Genomic DNA, 24062 nt, shown 5'->3' on the forward strand with positions numbered 1-24062 from the left:
GGGCCAGAGGGCTCAGATCAGGGCGTGGGGGCCACATGAGTCAGGGATGGCCTGGCCTGGCCTGAGAGGTGACTCCAGCACAGAACAGAATGTGGGACATGAGGCATGAGGAGACTCACCTCCCACTTCCCACTCAAGATTTGCATCACCCCAGCTGGCACACTGCAGGGGTTTGGGACAGACCCTCCTCTTAGGGTTCTTCTTCTGAGGAAGTCCCACATTAGGGTTCCCTGAGAAGGTTCCCTGAGAAGGGCCTTTACTTGTGCAAGAAATGTATTGGGAGAAACTCCTGTGAATGAAAAAGAGCAAATTCCAGCTTGGCCCATGGGGAGTTCTGGAGCAAAGTTGCCAACAGAGAGCAGGACAGGCGTGGACAGGCCTCCAGGAGCATTCTCGATGTCTTCTGTAAAAGAGAGAGACCGAATGTAGCCAGGCTGCTCCCAGAGCCTCACGGAAACACGGAGCGAAAGGGAGACTCCCACTGCAGCGGGAGGGACACTTCGTTTACTCACGCTCATCAAACATCTCAACTCAGGGTTTTTAAAAAATTCCAACGTGCCGGCAATTAACCCCCATACCACCCGATAGCTTCGAGTGCTTCCTTGAAGTATGCTCTCTTTGGGGCACGGGTATGGAGAACATCAGGAGGGGCTCAAGTCTAAAAAGAAAAAAGGACTCTGCACCTGGGGAACTTTCAATAAAGCCAGAAACGGCAGAAGGACACGCCAGAGTGAGCGGGCTAAGCCTCAAGAACAGTATGTGGTATGTCTGTCTGTCACATACTGACCCACCTGGCTGCTGTTACAACCAGGCCACCAGCCCCTCCAGGGCCTGGCAGCCCCACCCTCCCCTGGTGAGGACTGTGACTTGGGCAGCTGTCAGGCCCCACCCTCAGGCTCCCTCGAGCATTGCACAAGGTACCAGCCTGTGGGCCCCTCAGGGCTGGGCCCAGAGCCAGCTGCTCCCAGGCCTCAGTGGCCTCAGTGGCCTCAGCGCAGAAGGGGCCAGGAGGCTGTTAGTCACCGTCACAGGCCCTTTCTGCCCAATCTGCCGCACCACCTAACAATCCTCCCATCCAACGGGCACAGCTCCGGGCCACCCCCATGGCCAAAGCCTGGGGATGGGGCTTTAGGACTCAGCTTGTGGAAAAGATGAGCAGTCATTCAGCAGTTTTTGTGGGAAGACACTGGGTGCTCAGAACAGAGCTAGTTGCCGAGGGGTGAGCTGTCGGGTTCTGGCTGCCTGTGTGAGGAGACGGAGGAGGAAGGCACATCCTCATGAGAGGACTTCTTAAAGGAAGGAGCTTAATCAGGTCACAGAGGACAGTCAGAGGAGGGGAGAGAGGCCATCAGAGCGAGGGAGGGGGGAGCAGAAGGTGGGGGAGGGGTCGTCCTGGAGGGGACGTGAGAAGAGTTCCACTGTGGCTGTCGGGAGCAGGAAGGTCACTGGCTGCACCAGGGAGAGCCAGACAGTGGGGACCCCGCAAGTTGGTAGGAGGGTTTGGATTCAGTGAGATTGGCAAGTCAGAACTCTTATATGTTCTTTTTTTAAATTTTTTATTTTATTTTATTGACTTTTTACAGAGAGGAAAGGAGAGAGATAGAGAGTTAGAAACATCGATGAGAGAGAAACATCGATCAGCTGCCTCCTGCACATCTCCTACTGAGGATGTGCCCGCAACCCAGGTACATGCCCTTGACCGGAATCGAACCTGGGACCCTTCAGTCCGCAGGCCAACGCTCTATCCACTGAGCCAAACCGGTTTAGGCTCTTATATGTTCTTGACTGCGGGTGTGCATGTGTGTGACAAAGATGGAAAATAAAGGAGGAGTTAAGGAGCTGAAGAGAACGGAGCCAAAGAGTCCTGAAAAGAGGGTTGGGGGCTGAGGAACGAGAGCTCAAGAACAGGAAGAGAGAGTAGAGTGAGAGAGCATGGTTCTGAGTCTTTTCAGAGGGAGAATGCATGAATTACCGACAGATCAGGCAGTGTCTGCTGGAGGAAAGGAAAGATTCTCCTCAAGGTTGGCCTGAAACTACTAGTGAGAGTGACGGTGTCAGGGAGAGAACCGTGCTGCCTGGACGGTCACGGGAGGTTTGTCAGTTATGAATTTATCGCCTCTGGCTCCAATGCCCCCTGGTGCATGCGGCCCGGGATAAACAAGACTCCTGTGAGTGTCTCTCCTTTGGGATGGGCATCTGGGAAGCTCCTCAGGAGGGCACAGGAGGGACATGGCAGGAGGAGAGACTCCCCTGCTGTTGCCGGGGCTGGGGATAGGGCGTGGGTGTGAGAAATCGGTGCAGCCTGCCCAGGGCACAGGCCTCTGAGCACACAAATGCTCCTGCCCCACCGGTGCCCAGCTCCAGCCGTTGCTGACCACCTGCTCCCCCACCTGCACTGCAGAGAGTGGCCTGGACTCCCCGCAAAGCCTCCACGTTGCCCTCAGGCTGTGAAGGGCTCCTGCCCACCTCCCCGGTGCCTGGACTCACACTGACACCCACACCACCAGTTGCAGACACCTGCTCTGGAGGGGTGCTATTGCTTGCCCAGCAACTCCAGACCAGCTCTGGCCTGGCCAAACCAGCAAAGGTCTCTGCCAGCCGCAGGGCCGAACCCACCTTCTCCCACGGGGCTGAACCCGTTCCGAGATTGTCCCTCCTTGGGTGCTCTATCTCAGCGGTAGGCTACCTTATATTTATTCTTTTACCATAGCTAATACTTCTTTATAGTATATCAAACGTCCCATTTAACCTACTCTTGATTGGACCCAGACTGCTACAGTTTCTCTTTCTGATTAATCAGAAATTTGCTTTTTAATTTTATTAAAACAAGGAAGAGTTTGCAAGATACGGGGCCTTCTCACTTTGTGCCCTAGCCCCTGGGCACACAGTGCCCTTGTGAGGAATTGCATAAAGCACTCCCTGCGGAAGAGCAAAGTACAAAGCACTCCCCTCGGTATAAAGTCTTCGGTAAAAGTTGTCAAGCTTCATTGAGGACTGTTTGTGAATTTCACTTGGAATGGCATTAAATGTGCAGACTAACGTTGGAAACAATCGACATCATTAAGTACGGAGTCTTTCTATCTAGGGACAGGGCATATTTCCCCATTGTTAAGGTCTTTGTTAATCATTCAATTTTTTTTTTGTATCCCTAATGACTTTTCCATTAAAGTCCCTTTTATCTATATGTATACCAGCTTCCTGATGATCAGTGTTTTCCTGATATCGCTTTTTCTAGTCTCTTATTTTCAACTTTTTGGCTCCGTATGTTTTCAGTGCACCCTTGAAAATGGCAATTGGTGGTTTTTAGAAATTCTAGGCTGACAATCACTCTTTAAAAAATGTTTTGTTATTATAAACTTTAATCATATGGAAAAGTAAATTGATGCATTTGTCCATTAATATTTATTGTGATCATTGAAATATTTAGATTCATTACCACTGTCTTCTATTCACTCTGCTTTTCTAAGTTTTTTTTCCCTGAATTCTTTTTTATTTTTTTAACCCCCTTTCTATTGTATTGAAATTAATCTGCTGTGTTTCTATTCTTTTTGTAAATACGCTAAATTTTACTTTGTTTACTTAGTTTGCTTACTTAAATTAGCAAAGTTTAAAGTTAATCAATTTCTTTACTCCCTTCCAACACAAACCTCAGAATGCATTAGCTGTGCCCCATTTTCCATTTGACTTGTCATTGTTCTGTGTTTTACTTCCGTCTTTATTATTGCCAACGTTAGTCAGCATCATTATTATTAGTATAGTCAAGATTTTGATTTACCATATGTTTACTTACTTGTTTTCCCATCAATACCATCATTTCACCCTTTGTTCTGAGTTCTAGTTCCTCCTTCCAGGAGTGAATCTTTAGAAGTGGTTGATGAGGGGTTGTTGGTGATAAATTTTCAGTTGTGGGCCTGATAGGCTCTTCATTTACCAATCAGTTTTAAGTTTGGCTGAGTCATAATTCTTATTTGCCTGCTTTTCTCTCTCAGCATTTTGAAGATATTTTACTGTCTTTAAATATATATATATTTTTATTGATTTCAGAGAGAAAGGGAGAGGGAGAGAGAGAAACATCAATGATGAGAGAGACTCTTTATCAGCTGCCTCCTGCATGTCCCACACTGGGGATCGAGCCCACAACCCTGCCATGTGCCCTGACCGGGAATCAAACTGTGACCTCCTGGTTCACAGGGTAACACTCAACCACTGAGCCACACTGGCCGGGCAAAGATATTTTACTTAATTCTGGCTCTTTTACTGATTGTCAGTCCTTTGTAGGCAACTGGTCTCGCCTTCCTGAGGGCTTTTAATATTTTGTTCTTTATAGTTTGTTATTCTGCAGTTACACTACAATTTGTCCAGGTCCTGGACTCCAGGATGAATGTATTTTTTTAAATGTTAATAGTACTGTTTTTAGATGATGAGATTATGACTATTTTTTTCCACTCTTTCAATTTTCTGCAGTTTTAAATTTTGTTTATATTTATGTGTCACTTGATAAATCAGATCGAACAAATATACAGTTTTATGTATGCATATATTTTTTAAATATGTTTTTAATGGATTTTTACAGAGAGAGTAATGGAGAGGGATAGAGAGATAGAAACATCTATGAGAAAGAAACATTGATTGGCTGCCTCCTGCACACCCACTGGGGATCGAGCCCAAAACCTGGGCATGTGTCCTGACCTGGAATTGAACCAGTGACCTCTTGGTTCATGGGTCTACGCTCAACCCTTGAGTGACACCGACTGGGCAGGATGAATATTTTTATTAGTCCTCCAGATTTGTTGTGATTCCTGGATAATAGCTTAGAATAATAGGTATTATCTATTAAGTGTTGGCTGTGCACCAGGCACTATTTAAAATACTTTAAAATGTGAACTCATTTCATAGTCACAACAATCCTAATAATAAAACCTTTTTTTTTTATTAAATCTTTATTGTTCAGATTATTACATTTGTTCCTCTTTTTTTCCCCCCATAACTCCCCTCCTTCCAGCTCCCACCCCACCCTCTGCCCTCACTCCCCACCCACTGTCCTCATCCATAGGTGCATAATTTTTGTCCAGTCTCTTCCCGCATCTCCCACACCCCTTTCCCCCCCAAGAATAGTCAGTCCATTCCCTTTCTATGTCCCTGATTCTATTACAATCACCAGTTCATTCTGTACATCAGGTAATTTATTCACTTGATTCTTAGATTCACTTGTTGATAGATGCATATTTGTTGTCCATAATTTGTATCTTTACCTTTTTCTTCTTCTTCCTCTTCTTAAAGGATACCTTTCAGCATTTCATATAATACTGGTTTGGCGGTGATGAACTCCTTTAGCTTTTCCTTATCTGTGAAGCTCTTTATCTGACCTTCAATTCTGAATGATAGCTTTGCTGGATAAAGTAATCTTGGTTGTAGGTTGTTGGTATTCATCACTTTGAATATTTCTTGCCACTCCCTTCTGGCCTGCAAAGTTTCTGTTGAGAAATCAGCTGACAGTCGTATGGGTATTCCCTTGTAGGTAACTGAGTTTCTTTCTCTTGCTGCTTTTAAGATTCTCTCTTTGTCTTTTGCTCTTGGCATTTTAATTATGATGTGTCTTGGTGTGGTCCTCTTTGGATTCCTTTTGTTTGGGGTTCTCTGCGCTTCCTGGACCTGTAAGTCTATTTCTTTCACCAGGTGGGGGAAGTTTTCTGTCAAAATTTCTTCAAATAGGTTTTCAATATCTTGCTGTCTGTCATCTTCTGGTACCCCTATTATTCTGATGTTGGTGCGTTTGAAGCTGTCCCAGAGGCTCCTTACACTATCTTCGTATTTTCGGGTTCTTTTTTCATTTTGCTTTTCCGGTTGGGTGTTTCTTGGTTCTTCGCATTTCAAATCTTTGACTTGATTCTTGCGCTCCTCTGGTCTGCTGTTGGGAGTCTGTATAATATTCTTTATTTCAGCCAGTGTATGCTTAATTTCTAGTTGGTCCTTTATCACACCATCGAGGGTCTCATTAGATTTCCTGTACATCTCATCAAGTTTATCGACAGACTCTAGAAGCCTCTTGAGAGACCTCAAAAGTGTGGTTCTGAACTCAATATCCTCCCTTGATAGTTTTGTCCTGTTTCTTTGTCTCCACATTTTTTACGCTTTCTTGGTGCACCCCCAGTGGTCTTTGTGCGCAGTCTTGTTGTAGTTAAGCTTTGATTGTTGTAGTTAGTACTAGAGGGATTTTCAATAAAACCTTAATATGCAAATTGACTGAACAGCGGAACGACCAGTCACTATGATGAGCACTAACCACCAGGGGGCAGACACTCAATGCAGGAGCTGCCCCCTGGTGGTCAGTGCGCTCCCACAGGGAGAGCACCGCTCAGCCAGAAGCAGGTCTCATGGCTGGTGAGCGCAGTGGTGGTAGCGGAAGCCTCTCGCACCTCCGCGGCAATGCTAAGGAGCAGCGAGCTGAGTGGTAAGGAGCAGTGAGCAGGTGGGCAGTAAGGAGCGAGGGGTCCTGGACTGCGAGGGGGATGTCTGACTGCCAGCTTAGGTCCTGGACTGCGAGAGGACGCAGGCCAGGCTGAGGGGACCCCCCCCTTCCAGTGCTCGAATTTTGTGCCCTGGGCCTCTAGTACTATTATAACCCTCATGTTGTAAGTAACTGAAGTATCTCATCCAAGTTACACAATGGTGAATGTTGAAGGTAGGATTGGAACCTGGGCTTCTCCCAGGGTTTCCGCTGGACTTCATGGACTCCATGAATTGCTTTTCTGCTTAAGCCAGTTGGAGTTTGGTTTCTGGTACTTGCACCTGGAAAAATTCTGAATAATCCTTGGGCAGTTGAGTGGATGTTGCTGCTACATATTGAAAAAGAAAACTCAGGAGGGAAAGTTTCCCTTTGGAAAAGATAGGCACAGCATAGAATTACCTTGTCCAGAAACCTGTTGAATGTCTTCCTGGACGTCAGGAACTTTCAGAACCATCGCTGTAATTTGCTATTGCTGTACCCCCGAACTTCCCCTGTCTCTGTGGCCTCGGGGAACTGAGCACCTCAAGAAAATGAACTGACTCTGAGCTGTGGTTTGCCGCCCTGGGTCCTGAAGCACTGGGGAGTGGCCATAAATTGTGATGTGTATTATAATGACAAAGCATCTACATTTCAGATATTATCTTTATTTGTATTAAAGTAATCCATGCACTTAGTTTTTTAAAAATCAAATAGGCCTTAGCCAGTTTGGCTCAGTGGATAGAGCAGTGGCCTGCTGAATGAAGGGTCCCGGGTTCGATTCTGGTCAAGGGCATGTACCTCGGTTGCAGACTCCTCCCCAGCCCAGGCCCTGGTTGGGGCACATGCAGGAGGCACCCAATCAATGTGTTTTTCTCACATTGATGTTTCTCTCTGTCTTTCCCTCTCTCTTCCACTCTCTCTAAAAATCAATGGAAAAATGTCCTCAGATGAGGATTTTTTTAAAAATAAAGTTTTACAAAGCTTATGATGAAAAGCATTAACCCCCTGCCCCACTCCCACTCACTGGCAGCAACTGCCTTGAACTCTTTTAGTTGGTATTTGTCTCCATATTTCTAAGCAAGATGCTTATAATTTTTTTTCTTGATTTTTATTTACTTCCTACTATGGAAGATGAGGACTTAGTTCTTTTATCCTACTCTCCCTCAACTCTCAATATTGTTATCATTTTTTGGTCAACACTTATTATTTACATTATTGTGATTATGCAGTATATGATTATATCCTTTTATCCTTAACTTTTAGTTTTCTTGGAGTTAATATTTACCTCACTTTTCATTTGCTTAGCTTTCTTTCTTTCTTTCTTTCTTTCTTTCTTTCTTTCTTTCTTTCTTTCTCTTTTGCAACAATTAAATTTTATTTCTGCTTCAACAATAAATAAACCTGAGTTATTTTTCCAAATCCTACCCTCCTAATCTAATGCCCTTAAAATTGAAATCTCACATTATCTTTCATTGTGATCTAATTCCACCTGGAAATTACAAGTTTAGTTTTAAAACCATGATTTTAAAGCTCAGGCTTCACCGCATTGGCCACTGAGGCACCGCATGATTTGTTCCAATAGTCACAGAATAGCACCTATTGGCTACAGAGGCCTCAATTTTCATGTAGATGAAGCATCTACTATGAAACAGAGGCTTTTAACCTGCCCAGAAGCTAAGTTTTGATGGATTTGTCTTCCATGGCATCAAACATGTCTTCTAAGGCCTTCTGTACTCATTGGAGAAACTCCCGGGCATTGCGGCCTGTGTAGGGGGAGACGTTGCAGCCTTTCCAGTTGTCATGAACGGCATATCCAACACCAAAGCCATCAGGGACCACGGGGCAAAGGCACCAATGTTCACTGCTGGGCTGGTCAGTGTGCTAGTGGACTGGATGTTGGGGTTTATCTGCCCAGATGCAGGGTCCTGTTACAGCTCAGGCAGGACAATCCCTTTGGCTGCTGCCAGGTACCGCAGAGCAAATAAGTGTTGGTCAAAACCCTGGCCCATTGCCGCTTCTTTGGTCAGCCGGCCGTGGCATCTGGAGCACTCGGCCATCATCTGCTTAAGCTCTCCCTCGCTGTGCTTGGGGGACTTCCTGACAAAGGCCTCGGAGCACTTCTTTGTGAAGATGGAGGCAGGACGGATGGTCTCGGTGCGGCCGCACTTGAACGCTGCAGTGCTGCAGGACTCATAGGTGGCCACCGTCTGCCCATATTGCTGCCGAAAGGCCATCTGGAAGGCCAGCTGGGCCACCAAGTCAGGGCTCAGCTTCTGCTTCTTCAAGAATTCTTTGCCCCCTCTCTGAACCTGGATGCAGTCAGTTTTCATGGTGTCATCAAACTGTTCCTTAGCAGCAATGATGCCAGTCTTTAAGGCATCGTTCAGCTTGACGTTGTTTCTGCACAGCAGCAGAAGAGTCAGTGCTGGCCAGCTGGCTCTGTGGAGTCATGGCAGGGGCCTTAGTGCTGTCTTTAAACACTTCATTGAAAACCCTGCAACCCCATCACCCCAAGCATGCTCAAAGTGGACAGCGGCTGTGCCGTCCTTGGCTATAATGAGGTTAAAGGATTTATCACACCAGCGGTTTGTGCCATCACCGTGCAGCATGGTATGGGATAAGTGGACAAGGTGCTTAATGGGGAAGTCATCTAGGCAGAGACAGAACACAGCAGAGTCCACTTTCCTCAGGGTCTCCTCGTTGCCACCACTCACCAGCTTCTGCCCAGATATCTCAGTTCTCACTGGGCAGACATGCCAGTGGAAACTCGGGGGACAGGGCTATTGTCTGAGAGAATGTACTTCAGATGAGCCTGGATTTCAGAGGCACTCACAATGTTCCCATTTTGATCCAGGACATCAAAGACATAGAAATGTCCTTTTCATAGGACCAGGAGGTGTCTGGCCTTGTCATCAGTGAAGAGTTCATCCCGACTGGGTCTGGGTAAACGAGTTGAATTGAAAAGCCGAAAATACTGTGACATATCCAGTGGTATGCATTGACCAAGTAGGCACTACACCCAGACAGAGAGGAAGGCACAACGTGTATGAGTTTTTTGAAGGTGTCAGTGTCACTCTTGGCAGGGTTCAAGTGGAACACTTCTGGTTCCAAAAGGCCATCCCGGAGTGTCTTCAGAAAGTGGATGGCAGAAACCGTCATGTTGGTCGCCCGGGTGAGCTGTTCATTATACTCAGTCTTTGGGTCAGGGTTGAATGCCATAAATGGGTTAAAGTTCAGGACAATGAGGTCTCGAGCAGTTAAGTACATATCAAACCAGGGGCAATAATGTGGTTTTTAAAAAAATATTTTTATTGATTTTAGAGAGGAAGGGAGAGGGATAGAGAGATAGAAACATCAATGATGAGAGAGAATCATTGATCGGCTGCCTCCTGTACATCCCCTACTGGGGATCGAGCCCTCAACCCAGGCATGTGCCCTTGGCTGGAATCAAACCTGGAATAATGTTCCATTATATAGATACTAGAGGCCCGTTGCACAAAGAGATTCGTGCAATAGGCCTTCTTTCCCCTGGCTGCTGGGACCCAGGCCTTCGCTCCAGCTACAGCAGAGAAGCCAAGCCTCTTCAGTCTTCAGTCTTCAAATTAAAGCCATCTTTGTTGGGTTAATTTGCATACCCATCCTGATTGGCTGGTGGGCATAGCGGAGTGACACCAATTTGCATGTTTCTCTTTTATTAATATAGCTAGAACATTTGTCATTAGTTGATGGACATCTGGGTTGTTTCCACTTTTTTGGTTATTATGAATTCTCTCGGGGATATAACTAGGAGTGGAAGGCTAGGTCAGATATTAAGTATATGTTTGACCTTTTGAGGAACTGCTACGATCTTTTCCAAAGTGCCTGCACCATTACCGCCAGCAGTGTATGAGGGTTCCAGTTTTTCCACATCCTTGCAATGTTTGTTATTGTTTGTCTTTTTGATTGGAGCCAGTCTGGTGGGTAACCATCATTGTGGTTTGACTTGCATTGCCCTAATGTTTATTAATGGCCTTTTCTTCCTCATTCTCTTTCCTTCCTTGACTCTGAAATGTAGCTCGTATGCTTATTTTGCTTGTCCTGAGCAACCAGCTGATTGTGCAATTCTTTTCCAATCCCATTTTCAAAATTCTTGTAAAATCCTTCTGTTTTGCTGAACTGCCCATCATTCAAGAGAGCCTTCAGGCAGCCTGGGCAGGCTGTCCTGGTAGTGCATGGTGGGCACAGTGCTGCGCTGCAGGTACTGTCCAGGCCAGAGCAGGTGCTCAGGGACTGCTGGGGGGGGGGGGGGGGGCTCCCTGGCCAATGGCAGGGACCTTGGGCCAGGCACACAGCAGCAGGTGGGCCACCATTGTCCCTGGAGGCAGCGGCTGCAGGATGCTGAGTCTCTTTGCTTAGTTTTCTATGTTACTGTCACTAATTGGTCCTCAAACTCTCCACCAGAGTGTAAGCTGACTGTTAGTATGTCAAGTGATTATCCGTTTCATAATTTTTCCTCTTTGACCTCCTCCTGCTTTTGATGCTTCTTGATGTTCCAGTTTGGACTGGTTACCCTGTAGGTAATATCCTGGGATTTCCTTCTGGGTATTTCCTTTGACTGCCTTTTATGCTGGAGCCTCAGTTTCTTGGATCTTCTTCCTCTTTCTTGGGTTATTCTCTCATTTTGGTGGGACACATCCTCTAGTACCTTACTTCCCGAAGTGTGGTCTATGGACCAGCAGCATTGGCATAAGCTGGAAGAAACGATGAATCTCAGGCCCCACCCAGACCTACTGAATCAGAATCTGCTCTTTAACAAGTTCACCAGCGGACCCATCTGTTTATCAAGGTTTGGAAAGCACGTCTCTGATAGCTCGGGAGAAAGGTAAAAGTGACTCGAGGCCTTGCTTTTATATTTTCCTATATTCTACTCTCACTTTAGACTAATTAGGAATAAAGTTCAAAGTTGGAAGTCATTTTCTGTCTGGATTTTTGTGACAGTGTCCCATTGCCTCCTAACCTCTGGTGTTGCTGTTAAGTTCAATTCCTTTATGATTTCCAGTCTTTTGTGTGTGACCTTGTTGTTTCTTCCAGGTACTTTTAGTCCAGATTTCTGAGGTTTCATGACAGTGTCCTTTGGTAAAGATCTTTTTGTTGTTATTATCGAGTGTCCTGTGCCCTGAGTAAACCCTTTTAATCTAGAGACTCTCTTGGTTCAGCAATATTTTCCTGTTATTCTTTAACTAGAGGCCCGGTGCACAAAATTCATGCATGGGGGGAGGGGGGTCCCTCAGCTGGTCTGCAATGACGCCAGCATCCCTTGCCCTGGCCTCCGGCCCGAGGCCCTTCTCCTCCCCTCCCTCCATGCGGCCAGGGCCCTGCCCCTCCCCTCCCTCTGCGTGGCCAGGGTGGGGACACTGGGATCGCAGTGCCAGGGCAACACCACCAGTGTCCCACCCTGGCCACTATGGGTGCCGCCATCTTTGTTGCAGAGTGACAGTTAATTTACATATTACTCTTTTATTAGATAGGATAATTTCTCTAATCATTTCCTTCATTATCTGTTCCTGGACCTCCTAATAGAAGGTATTCGATTTCCTGGTGCCTTTCTGAATTTTCTTATCTTAAATCTTTTATTTTCATTTCTTAATATTTCTGTTTTGCTTGCAGGGAGATTTTCTCAACTTTATTGCCTAATTCTTCTATTAACTATATTTATTTCTGTCATATTTTTAACGTGTAGGAGTTCTTTATATTCTCTGAATGTTCCATATTGTGGCATCCCATTTTTCTTGCAGAGATGCATCATCTTTTTTATCTGACCAAAGATATTAATTACAGTTTTTAAATTTAATTTAATTTTCTTAAAAAATATATTTTATTGATTTTTTTTACAGAGAGGAAAGGAGAGGGATAGAGAGTTAGAAACATTGATGAGAGAGAAGCATCCATCAGCTGCCTCCGGCACACCCGCTACTGGGGATGTGCCTGCAACCAAGGTATATGCCCTTGACCAGAATCGAACCTGGGACCCTTCAGTCTACAGGCCGATGCTCTATCCAGTGAGCCAAACCAGCTAGGGCTAATTTTATTTAATTTTTAAAAATATTTTTATTGATTTCAGAAAGGAAGGGAGAAGGAAATAGATAGAAATATCAATGATGAGAGAATCATTGATCAGCTGCTTTCTGCATGACCCCTACTGAGGATTGAGCCTGCAACCTGGGCATGTGCCCTGACTGGGAATCGAACTGTGACTTCCTGGTTCATAGGTCAATGCTTAACCACTGAGCCATACCGGCCAGGCTACAGGTTTTTTTTTTAAATGTTCTCCTGCTTCTTTCATTGTGTCTGTTTCCTCCAAGTCTCTTTGTTTTTTAGTTTTTATCTTCAGTTACCAGTAAATGACTTTTAGGATTTCTCCCAATGTTTGGTGATCCGCCACTGTTTGTTCACATTTAAGAGTGAGGAACTAAAGTGACCTCTGGAAGCCCTGTGCGTATGGTCCGAATTGGTTGAGTAAGGACTTCACTGTAAGTTGATCAGGCTGGGACCTAGAACTGTGTAGTACAACCCTTACCTGTCAGATTGGAAGGTTTTTGTCCCTTTTGTGGGTCAGTTTCACTGGAAGGGACTCTGTTCTCCTGCCTGGTGGTGGTGGCAATGGTGATGGCGGTGGGTGTAAGGTTGGCTGCCAGCATTCTCAGGGCTGAGTGGAAAGATGTCTGTGGGTGGTAACTCACATTTCAGTATGAGGGCTTCCCCTCAATCTGCCTGTCCCTGCTGTGCCTGCAGTCCTGGAGCCTGCTGTCCTTGACTCTCCCTCCTCTTCAGAGAGTCAATCTTTAATCTTTTGCTGGGCTTGGGCAGGTGATCTGTGGAACAAGGACATTCTTCCAGCTTCCATACAATCCTCCTGTTTTCAGGTTCATCTGCACCTTTACCTTTAGAGGAATCTGAGCTTTTCTAGGGTTTTGATTCATTAATCAGTTTAATTTTTGGCTCTCTGCTTTCACCCACCTGCAGGCTCATTGTTATATTTTTAAATTCTTAATTGTGTATACAGATGAATGTGCAGCTGTATGGTTATTTACACCAGGAGTAACCACCACTCAATCAAGATACAGAATACTTTCAAGATACAATCAAGATACAAGACACATTGGAAGGTTCTCTTGCTTCTCCTCCCAGAAAGTAATTCCAACCAAAGGTAGCCTCATTTTAACTTCTGTCAATCGATTAACTTTGTCTGTTCCAGAGCCTGGCATACATGGAATCATGCAGTGTATACTCTTCTGTGCCTGGCATCTTTCACTCAACATTGTTTGGCCCTGGCCAGTGTTTCTCAGTGGTTAGAGTGTCAGCCTGCACACCGAAGGGTCATGGGTTTGATTCCCAGTCAAGGACACGTGCCTGGATTGCAAGTTCAACCCCCCACCCCAGGTCAGTGTGCATGATGGAGGCAACCATCAATATGTCTCTCTTACATGGATGTTTCTCTCGTTTTTACTCTCTCTCCCCTCCCACTTTTCAACTCTCTCTGAAAAAAAAAAAAAAAATCAATGGGAAGGTCAATGCTCAGTGGTTGGGCATTGACCCAGGAACCAAGAGGTCACAGTTAGATACCCAGTCAGGGCACATACCCAGGTTGCAGGCTCAAACTCCAGTAGGAGGCCTGCAGGAGGCAGCTGATGGATAATGTTCCTCTCTCAGCAATGGTTCTATTTCTCTATTCCTCTCCCTTCCTCTCTCTCTCTAAAAATCAATAAAAACAGCCCTAGCCAGTTTGGTTCAGTGGATAGAGCATCAGCCTGTGGACCAAAGGTTCCTGGGTTTGATTCCGGTCAAGGACATATACCTTGGACATAGGGAGGACATAGGTCCTCCCCGGCCCGGGCCCTGGTTGGGGCTCATGCAACCAATTGATGTGTTTCTCTCATATCGATGTTTCTCTCTGTCTTTCCTTCTCTCTTCCACTCTCCCTAAAAATCAATGGAAAAATATCCTCGAGTGAGGATTAACAGCAACAACAACAGCAACAAAACATTATGACTATACAGGTACTTTGTTTTTACTTGCTGGTCTTGGTTTCTGGTTCACCATCCTTTCATCTCTTTCTCTTTGCTTGGCAGCCACTCCCATCCCTCCTTACAACTCAGCGCCTTCTCTGCTTGGCTTCCTGAAGGCTGTGGGGTGATGGATCCATGCTGGCATGGCTCGCCTTAGTGGGTTTGTACAGTTTCCTCCCTGATGAGCCACAGTCGGCGCTTTGAACTTGGGCCAGGTGTGCAGCCGCCACCTCATGCAGACATGGGCTCATTGTCCTGGAAGCTAACGTGTGTGAAACAGGATGGGTGTGTGTGCATGCGAGAGAGCCTGGCCTGACTTTCTGGCTCTTTCACAGATGCTTCTTTGGATCTGAACAAGTCTGTCTCTCCCAAGCCACTTTGGTCCACCAAATACTGAGAACTTCTCCAGGGTCAGTGGGTTTTAAGTTGATGAAAAAGACTCATTCTGGCCCAGCGGTCTGGTCCCTCTCCACACAGGCTCCCCTCCCTGAGTGCTGAGCCACCCATAGTCAGGCTGCTGCATGGCCGGGGCCCCTATCACCACTAAATATCCAAAATATATGGTCAGCATAGAAAGTAGATAAAAAATATTTGAATTAGCAAATGAAACATTATATAAAAAGGTGACTAATAATGAAAAACTGAGAAATAATATTATTTGATACTTTTAAAAAGTATGATATTAAGAAACTAAGTATGTCAAAGGTGTTATCTTGGAGTTAAGAACCAATAACCCCAGGTGCTGGAAAAGCTCTCTCCGAATCCATACAAGTCAAGGAATGGTCAAGAGCTCATTGGAAGCTAACTTGAAACTCTCAAACTTCTAACCTTCCTCTGGGTCCTTCTTCAAATAAGGCCACCCCCTCATTTGATAACTTTGAAGACATAGTATTGAAACTTGTTTATACCTTTTTGTAGAGATTTCAATCTTTTCATATCTAGCTATGTTTTTTGTTTCAAAGAAAGCATTTACTGATTGTTTTGGTTTTGTTTCATCGAGTATAGACAGAATATCCTGTTCAGAGTTACCTTCATGGATTTTAGTACTTTCACATTTATATTCCCGGTGTTCCGAGAAGTCTTTCACTGGAGTGCACATGATTCTTGCGACAGAAATTTTGCCTTGTTGATTGTAATTTTCTTCCTTTTCTTAAAGATGAAAGAAGTATAAATAAATGCTTTCTTAGAATGTACCTTAATTTGATGCAAAATGTTGCTGTAATGCCCAACTCGGAAGGGAATGAGTTGTGCTCAGTTAGTGTGCTCAGCACAATGGAACGTTATGTAGAGTCATTGACATTTGCCCCAGATGTAAAGACTCTGATCCTCTAGCAAGGCTGGCTCTGCCGCCTCTGATCTCAGGGCCCTCCTGCCTGGGGGTCCTCAGCGGGGGATCCCCTTCTGTCCCCCCGCCCCCTAACCTCTACCCTCCCATCCCCTGTTGCAACTGGTCCCCTGCCTGCTGTCTGAGCCTTCTGGGAATGGGGCTCCTGGGACTTCAGCTTCAGAGACACTCCTCTGCCCTGGGGGTGAGGGTGGGGCGGGGGAGGGACTCTGCTGGGTGCCTAACCCAGGCCTAGAGGGAAGCTTCTGTTCAGGGGGCTCCTGCACTCAGCCTTTCTGGGGAAGGGGGGATGGGAAGGGCTGGCAATATGAGATGGGCCGGGATACAGAGGTGTAGGAGCTGAGTGATGAAGAGGCTTCAGAGGGCCTATGGTGAGAGGTCTGGGAAGGGTATGAGGGGAATGGGAAGGAGTTACAGACAGCCCAAAAGGATGGCCTCTGCAATAACATCTTACACCAGGAAGTATGTCGGTACTCTGCTTTTAAGTAGCACAAAATACTTAATGGTGTTGCAATAACAATAATTACCAACCCATCCAAGTCTCCGCTTAAGGAATGTCTTCTCTGTGAATCTCTTCCCAGATGCCCCATTTAGATTTCTTTTCATTTTTATAACTTACTAGAGGCCTGTTGTACGAAAAGATTCGTGCAATACACCTTCCCTCCCCCTGGCCGCCGGCACCGGTTTTCCTCCAGCACCCGGGACCCAGGCCTTCGCTCCGGCTGGAGCCGCCTTCCAGCCCACCTTCAGTCTTCACTCCACAGCTTCACGCCTATGTATGCAAATTAACCGCCATCTTTGTTAGCGGTTAATTTGCATATCTCGCTGATTAGCCAATGGGAGGCGTAGCGAAGGTATGGTCAATTACCCTGTTTGTCTATTATTAGATAGGATGTTATCTCGGTTCTAAGTCCCCAAACCTCTGGATGGTTGTGTAAGGGAGAGGTTGCCAAGGACTGGGAGGAATTAAATCTACCACTTAACATAAACTAAGTTCAGTTTTACATTTGGGTAAACTCAACCTTTTTTAGGAAATGCATATTTCAGAGCCAATATGGCAGCTGGGCATAGGGGGAGCCTCAGACCGCCTTGGGGGATGGGGAATGTCGGCTGCATCTATTTTGGGTTTTCTGGAGTCTTCCTGGCCTGGCCTTTGGGCTCCTGCTGGCTGAAATCACAGCTGGTGGGGCAACTGTCCTGGTCTATGCTGGTGAGGTCAGGGCCACTGGCTGACTTGGACCCACCTCAGCTCTTTGGGGGCCTGAGAATACTCTGTGCCTCATTCAGACCCTGTCCATCCTTTGGCTCAGGCTGGCCACCCTCAGGTTCTGTCACAGCCCACCGCTCTCCATGGCAGCCCCAGGCAGGCCTTTCGCTCTCACTCAGCTACCTTCTACCCCAGTGATGGCGAACCTATGATACGCGTGTCAGAGGTGACACACAAACTCATTTTTTTGGTTGATTTTTCTTTGTTAAATGGCATTGAAATATATAAAATAAATATCAAAAATATACATCTTTGTTTTACTATGGTTGCAAATATCAAAAAATTTCTATATGTGACACGGCACCAGAGTTAAGTTAGGGTTTTTCAAAATGCTGACACGCCGAGTTCAAAAGGTTCACTATCACTGTTCTACACGCTCAGTGGGAGTTCAGGAAGACTTCTGGGTCCCTTCTATACCACAAGGGGGCCTGGGAAGATTGGGGGCACCATTGATGGCCCCTGCCTTACGTGGACCCTTCCTCAATCATTTCTAACAACCACTGTGGGCCTCCCTGTGTTGGACCAGTGCTTCTCTCAGGGGGGACATGATTTTCCCATTGTGCACCTGTAGAAAGAAGACCAAGCCCACAGTTATGGGATTTTACCCAAATGATTTGTTTGTACATAATTGTCCCCCAGGGTGTGGGGCTGGGGCAGGAGCTAAGACACACAACACCCCCACTCTCATCCTCCCTGCTCCCCTCCTGGGAGTACAGGGCTTTCTCCCTTCATCTGGTGTTGTTGGATGGCACGTCCCCTCAGTACTCTCTCTCTCTCTCTCTCTCTCTCTCTCTCTCTCTCTCTAAACAGGACTTTGCTTATGAAATGTAAAGGGAAACCCTTGGAATTTAGAAATTCCTTTATTTTCTCACAACATTCAGCCTTCAAGCCTTGTCTCTGGAGAGTTGACTTTGGAACTGAAGCAGAAGGGGGCCCCTTTTCTCTCCAGCTTTTACGACGGGTGCCATTAGCCACAGAGGGTACTCTGCTTTTAAGTAGCACAGAATACTTAATGGTGTTGCAATAACAGCTTGTATAGGACAAAAGGCCAAAACATGAAAAGCACATTAACATATACATTTAAAATCCTGTTACATGAGAAATAATGTCTACTGTGGCTGTGGCTGTGGCTGGGGAGTGTGATGACCCTCAGGGTTCAGCTCCATCTCCAGGCACCGCTTCTGCCCCTTGGGGAGCAGGAGGGAGGGAGGCAGCTGGTGCGGCTTTCCCAGCTGCAGGTGAGTTGGGGATCCAGGCCTTGCAGGTGGCACCAGTCTAGGACTCGCTCCTCCCCAACCCAGAAAAGCTGATTGCCCCATGGTCCTTGCCCTTGAGGGTTGCAGGTTTGTGGGGTGTTTACAGGAAAGCTACCACATCGCAGATGAGTCAAAGCTGGGTGAAGGGAGAAGGGTGCATTTTATATGAACTCCTAGCAACAGAGCAGGATGCCTGAGATTCTGGGCATGGGTTTGGGTGGGGTTCTCCTGTGCCATCTGGTGCTGCGGGGAGGGGTCACCACTGGAGTTTAGGGAAAGAGTTTTCCTATTGAGATAAACTAACCACAGAAATAAAGATCATTAAAAGGCCCATTCATGCTCAAAACTGCTTGGTTTTGGTTCGTGTTTTGAAAACATATAAAAGCCTTAATGACTCTATTTTTAAAATTATGAGCTAGGATATAAAAGTTACAAACACTATACATTTTAGATGCTCACACCCATTTCCAATGTGTGGGAGGTTTATGGGAAGAGGAATCGAAGAGGAAAAGACCAACAGGGCAGAGTGGGGGGCAGAGAGAGCCCCGCAGAGGAGAGGACAGATGGGGGAAGGCAGATGAATCCTGCAGGAAGATTGGTCCAGGTACATCAGACATGCTCCTATGTCCTAACATCCTGCAGCTCATGCACCTGCTGCCACTGCCTCCAGACAAAGGTAACGAGATAAATAATATGCTTTTACAGCTCTTCCATAGCTCTTTACCTTGACATTCCAGAGGCTCTACTCTCACATATTAGCTAGCAGCATTCAGGGGCCGGCAGTGTAAGTCCCGGGTTCTAAGACGCTGGTGTGCTCCACTGGCTGAGGGACGTGGAGTGGAAGGCAGATTGCACACCGGTCAGAAGCTTCCTGAGGTGAGAGCAGGCCTGTGTTCACTCACCTGGCCCTGTCTGGGACCCGGTAGACACTCAATAAATACTTGTTGGGTGAATGCGTAGCTTGGTTGCATGGTATCCTGCCCCTCACTGAGGGAGAGGCACGTCCTTTCCAATAGCCTTAGAATGAGGCCAGGGGCTGGTGCTGCTTTCCTGCTGGGTCCCGAGCCGTGGCGAACAGGAAATGTCCCTTGTCTCTTGTCATCTGATGAGTAACCGCTTCCTGGTGACACAGGAGCACAGGCCTGCCTGTGCCTTGATCCTGACATGGTGATTAGTGCCGAACACTGAAGCGTGTGTCATCCCTGCCTCACACAACACGTCTTGCCACCTGTCCCACCGCCTGCTTTTGCCTGGAAGGAGCTGGGCCTCAGCTCTGTCTCCTTCTCCACCCTGTCAGGTGCCTCCTCTGCTCTGTGACAGTCATCGGGTGTTATTCTAGGGGAAGGTGAGGGAGGGGAGTGACTGAACCCTTCCTTCCCCGAGCTGAAGTAGATGAGGAAGGGTTGAGATGGAAATGAGAAGCCCAGAACTAGATTTACTCCTTCAGGCAAGGCTTGATCCAGGGACTCTCTTGTGCTCCCTCTTGCCTGCACTTCTGCTGGAGAGAGACTGTATCACAGGTGATGGTTAAGGGTACTGCCTCTGGGATTGATTTTGAGGTGATCTGGGGGCAGTTCCTCAGCTACTAGTAATGCCTGCCTAAGCTGTCTTATTTGTAAAGTGAGGATAATAAAACCTGCTTCATAGGGTTTGCAGAATCAATAAATATGTCTTATCTATAAAGTGCCTGAGCAGTGTGACACATAGGCTATGAAGCCTGAATTTTATACAAACTGATGCATAATTAGGTAAGAATGTGAATGTTTATCTAGAATTATAAAAGATACAAATTTTGAATGGCTGACAAATGCCAAAACATCACACAAAAATACTTTTTAAACAACATAACATTAATTAACCTCTATACCTTTTCCTTCATTGTTTTGATTGCCTTTTTATTCAACAATTTTGTAATACCATTTTCTTTAGAGCAAAGAGAAAGCAATTTTCCCTCTAGCCTGCTTGATTGAGATTTAAGCAAAAATTATTCATAGTTACTAATAGTTAATTATTGATAGTTTCCTTCCATTCCACAGTTCTTCATTGGCAATGCCCTGTAAAACTTTAGGATTGTTAGCAGATCTGGGAAAACCTCAGATTTTATTACTATGGCGACAGACCACCTAAACTAATGGCATAAAACAGCAACCACTTTCTTGGGCTCATAGACTCTGTGAGTCAGGCGTTCAGAAAGGGCACGGGCTGGGGTGACTCCACAGCTGGGCTGGAGTCATCTGAGGGCTCATCCCCGTGTCTGGACCTGGACTGGGAGGACCTGAAGGTGAGGATCCCCGACTTGGGCACCGACTCATGGCCCCTCCGTGTGGAGGGGCTCCCTCACGGCACAGGCACCTCCGGGGACTTGGGCGTCTCATGTGGTGGCTCTCAGCAGGAGAAGCCGCGTCATCTTCTATGACCTACACTCAGAGCCAAGCAGCATCAGGTCCCTCACATCCTGTCAGACTCTCCAGCCCACCAGATTCAGACGGAGGGAGCGGCACGGTTCTAGGAGAGCATTGTGGACGGGAAAGGGGTTCTATGGAAAGTAACTCACAGGGGGATCGGATCACGAAGTCCCAGCTGGGAAGGTCATGATGAACAGTCACACACCAATCACATAACTTTTTTAAAAAGTTTATTTTTCTTGATTTCATGGAGGAAGGGAGAGGGAGAGAGAGCTAAAAACATCCATGATGAGAGAATCATGGATCGGCTGCCTCCTGCACACCCACTTACTGGGGATTGAGCCCGCATCCTGGGCATGTGCCCTTGACTGGAATTGAACCCAGGATCTTTCAGTCCTCGGGCAGATACTCTATCCACTGAGCCAGATCAGCTAGGGCCCAATTGCATAGCTTTTTAGTAAAAGGTTAATCTTTGCCTTAAGCAAGCCCTGTCCATTGTTTCTATGCATCTAGGGTAACACACCTTTGAAATAAGCTGTAACCACCCTCAAGAGAGCACATAGTGCTGTTAACTATCCTGTAATCCAGTGCCTGCCTTGCTTCTCCCATCTGCATGGACCCTTCCTTTGTTCCCGTCTTAATTTCAAATGCATAAAAGAAGCTGCAAAACTGTTCTTCTCCAGAGCATTTGAGATCTTACTCCCCAGTATATGTCGTCAATTTGACTCATAACAATTCTCTCCAGATTTGGACATTTCCTACATCGACAACATGAAGGACAGGATATATTGTTGCAAACATTATTAGAAAAATAAAATCTGCCACAGCCTTTATCAAGTTTTTCTCAGATCTGAGCTATTGTAGATGTGCCAACTATCGTCAGAGAGGCATATAACTTCTGTTTCGCGATTCCCATTAAATAAAGGGAAAGGGGCACTTAAGCCATGATTGAACGCAGCAAAAGATCAGGTGGCCATGGGAACTAAGTCTTTCACTTAAATTTGTATGTGTCTGATTGTAAGAATTCCCCACAGACTGTTTTCTGGCTCTGTTTATTTCAGACCTTGTTTCTCTTCCTCTGTTCTCCTCACACCACAGTACCACCTCTGGCTTTGTGTACCTCTGTGTCACAAACGCCAGATGAGCTGGCACAGCGGGTGGTAGGAGTCTTTTTGGAAACGATTCCTAAACCAGAATGGCCAGCAGTAACCTCACTATACATGAAACTGACTGCCAACGGCATAATTATGTCCCACTAGATGGAAATTAAATGCATCTCTAACTCAACTTCTCCTTAGCCAGATCCTAAAAACAGGCTCAGTCACATCAACGCTAACGGAGGAGGTGCAAGAATGGAAGAAAGTGGTCTAAACCAGTTGTGGATTAAATAGCTTACTTCTGCAATTTTATGAACTTGTGAACGACCACCAGACCCTATTGCGGGCTCTTCGGAGCCTTGGAAGGGCGAGCGCAAGAGGAGGCCCCAGTTTAAGCACCCTTAGCTCCACAGTTAACCCACGTCTGCCTGGACACTGTGGTTTAAGCGTAATGATTATCAGCTCCATTGTCTGACAGGTCTTCTCATGTGGTGGCAAGATGGCTATAGTAGCAGCTCCAGCTTCGCATCCTCCCAGGTGCTTGTCCAGCAGGAAAGGGAAGGTGCATCCCTCAGCACTTCATGTACCAGGATCTACTTGCACCAGCCTGGGTCGTGAGTCCAATGAGCCAATCACCCGGCCAGGGATGTTCCACATGCGAGGTCACCAGCCTGCTCCCTGTGCTGTGTTCCTGCAGCTGGCTAGAGGCGGTGGAGCAACACCACCCAAACCGTGGGGCTGAGGGCGGGGGAAGGGCTGGTTCTGCAGAAGAAATTTGGGGGGTGGGGACTTAAAGGGCCTATAAATGCTGAGTGAGTGTAGAGAGTGGTAGGAGGGGGAAGCCAAGTGTGGGGGTTCAGAGCTAGTCACCCCAAGATGTGCTCCTGTGGTGTGCGGATTGTTTTGAGCTAAGGGCATTTTAGCTGTGGGCTCAGGAGAAGCTTCCGCCTCTCCCTTGACTCCCCTGAGGTAGGGGCCATGCTCACAATGGGAAGATGCTCAGAAATGGCCTCTTCTGTAGGACAGGACAAACTTCTACTTACTAAACATCTGCTCTTCTTATTCCGCAACGACCCTTGGAAGCACCCGAGGCACTTCACCTCCTCCCTAGCTCAGGATGTCTTATATACCTACGTTCCCTTTCTGTCTCAGAACTCTTGGGCTTGTGGTTTTACCAGAAGGGGGACCTGGCCTGGAGCAGGTGTGCCTTGGGCCAGCTCGCCGTGTGTGGGTTCTTGACTGTTCAGGAAAGATTTCACAACACAAGTCCAGGTGATTTTGAGACTTCGTTTATTAAAGCTGGGGACAGGGAAGCAAGGGAGGGCTTAGGATAGAAGCAGCAGGACAGCCTAGGCCGGGGTGCTTGGGCTCACTGAGAAGTCAGAGAAAAGGGGGCTTTGGGGGTAGGCTCAGGGGGTTAGCCAGGGACGAGCTGCCACCCTATTGCTCCCCTGGTTGCAAATCTCCTGCAGACCCTTAGAGTTGAGGAGATGCAGGCCGGTGAGAGAAGAAGAGGGGGAAGGGGAAGGAAAAGGCATGGCATATGACACGCTCCCAGGAGGCAGAGCACACACTGGGTCCTTTGTTTTGAGGGCTTTTAAAGACTGGGACTTTAGGGGAGGATCTCCATAGAATATACATCAGCTTTTCCAGGGGTGTCCTTTCAGGGGCATGGTCTCTACTGATTGGCCAGTACCAGGGCTGGGGGTTATTAGTCAATGCAGCTGGTCCTGGCATCACTCGCCTGGTTTTGGTGCTTTTTCTGGGCCTGGAGCTGAAATACAAGTGAGGCCTAGATGTTATCTCCAGGGAGGAAAGGTCAGGGGGTCTAAACTGCATGACCAGTGAAATGCGGAAAAGCTACCATGGGCTGTGAGGTCCTGGGCCAGTTTTGCTCATTGCTAGGCACCCAGGCTTTCCACTCTGAATCTGGCTGTTAATTGCCCACCCAGTTTGCCCAGCCATCTGTCTCAGTTTCCCCGTTTCACTTGTCAAGGAATTTTCCTAGCTTCTTACTATCCTGCCTCACTGGGGTCTCTGACTCTCTCATGTATAGGAGGTTCCCATACATAAACATGTATTAAATTTGGTTATTTTCGCTTGCTAGTCTGTCCCATGTCTATTCGATGATTAGAACAGCCAAAAGAGCCTTGAGGGTAG

At 46.8% G+C, this 24062-nt stretch overlaps 1 pseudogene; it reads right to left on the reverse strand.

The window, feature by feature from the left end:
* Positions 1-8161: 8161 nt before the first annotated feature.
* LOC139003263 (carnitine O-palmitoyltransferase 2, mitochondrial-like) lies at positions 8162-10836 on the reverse strand (annotated as a pseudogene).
* Positions 10837-24062: the final 13226 nt, after the last annotated feature.

The sequence above is a fragment of the Myotis yumanensis genome, unplaced genomic scaffold, assembly GCF_028538775.1.
Source record: "Myotis yumanensis isolate MYYU_CA2020_CCGP unplaced genomic scaffold, mMyoYum1.0.hap1 SCAF_1, whole genome shotgun sequence".
Classification (NCBI taxonomy): Eukaryota; Metazoa; Chordata; class Mammalia; order Chiroptera; family Vespertilionidae; genus Myotis; species Myotis yumanensis.